Below are 1,864 nucleotides of genomic sequence, written 5' to 3' on the forward strand. Positions count from 1 at the left end.
CTAGACTATAGACTAGACTATAGACTAGACTATAGACTAGACTATAGACTAGACTATAGACTATACTACAGACTAGACTATAGACTAGACTATAGACTAGACTATAGGCTAGACTATAGACTAAACTATAGACTAGACTATAGACCAGACTATAGACCAGACTATAGACCAGACTATAGACCAGACTATACCCCAGACTATAGACCAGACTATAGACTAGACTATAGACTAGAGTATAGACTAGACTATAAACTAGACTATAGACCAGACTATAGACCAGACTATAGACCAGACTATAGACTAGACTATAGACTAGACTATAGACTAGACTGTAGACTAAACTATATACTAGATTATAGACTAGACTATAGACTATACTATAGACTAGACTACAAACTAGACTATATAACTTTAGTCTAGCATTAAACTGTAGGTAAACTACAATTGTTTTTGTGTAAAAGTTTCTACAATACAAATACATTTTATTTTTATAAATGTCAATGTGTAAATAATTTGAAATTTAATCTCTTTGCAAAAAGATAATTACATTAAAGATTAAAAGAAAAAATTGCATAAAACAATTGTAAAACAAATGAATAAATTGAAAAGGTGTGAAGTTTCACTTTCAATTAATAGCAATTTATTTAATTATAGTTATAAATTACCTTAAAAATGTTTAAAAAAAAAATTTAAAATTTAAATTTAAAATTAAAAATTTAAACTATAATTTATAACTTAATTAAGATTTTTTTACAATTTTTAAACTTTGTTTTTTTATTATGGGTTTATTGCTCTATATCTTAATAGATGACTGAGGTCTTGTACCCCTTTTGAAAATCTAGAATTTGCTTTAAAACAATAAAACAGATTTTAATTATTTGGTGAATTTTTTTATCTTTAACTCAACAACATTTGTTAACAGTTTGATAATGAGACGTGTGGCTTTATTAGAAATTAGGTCATTACCCCGCAGACTTTGTACCCCCCCAAAAAAAATATGAACTTTTCTTTTATGGCACAATTTTTAATCTTATCTATTAGAAATATTTGAAAAGTCATGCACATATTTGTTGGAGTAGACAGTTTTTTTCTTTGAATCGTTTTAAATGTTTTTGCTGAATAATAACAACTTGATTAGATACTATTTGTGAAAAGGGGGGGCTCCCCCGCCCCTAATAGAAATTTAACAATTTAATATTTTGAGTTTTTGCCAAAAAATTTACGCATTATGAAAAATTTAATTCATTTTATTTTTTAACAAAAATAACCGGCAAAATTTATTGGGAAATAAATTTAAAATAACAACAACAAATAAACAATTTAAAGTGTGGCGCAAATAATTGATTAAATATCTCAATAATTAGAAAAAAGTATAAAGAAAGCTAAGTTCAAGGTTAGACTAGAATCACAAAAAAGATAATTTTAAAAGAAATTATTAACAAAATTGCATACCGGTAATCGAAAAATCATTAGTTCAGTAAACTATATTGAAAGTCAGTTAAATTTTAAATTTTTTTAAATATATTTAACATTTTTTCTACTACACTTTGAGTAACTGAGTTATTTTTATTTCATATGCAGACATACATGCCAATTTTACCTTGACCAAAGTCCATTGATCGCTTTAGATAGTGAACGGATGGTTGGTTATTATTAGTATTAATGCGAAATTGTTTTAAATTGTTGCTTTTTATTCGTATAAAATGTTTTATATTATTTTTGCAGAAACAAAAAAAAAAAAAACAATAATAATTGACCGATTGCACTTTAAAATGATTGAGTCGAAAAATCAGCTATATATTTAAATTTTCAACACATTGATAACATTTTAAATATCAAAGAGTGTAGATCAATTAAGTTTTGA

At 25.6% G+C, this 1,864-nt stretch overlaps 1 protein-coding gene across 1 annotated transcript in view; it reads left to right on the plus strand.

Moving 5' to 3' along the window:
- Positions 1-1,864, plus strand: part of LOC124418732 (luciferin 4-monooxygenase-like) — a 17,537-nt gene that overhangs the window by 6,981 nt on the left and 8,692 nt on the right. The gene's annotated exons all lie outside the window — the stretch shown is intronic.

This window comes from Lucilia cuprina, chromosome 3, assembly GCF_022045245.1.
Source record: "Lucilia cuprina isolate Lc7/37 chromosome 3, ASM2204524v1, whole genome shotgun sequence".
Lineage (NCBI taxonomy): Eukaryota > Metazoa > Arthropoda > Insecta > Diptera > Calliphoridae > Lucilia > Lucilia cuprina.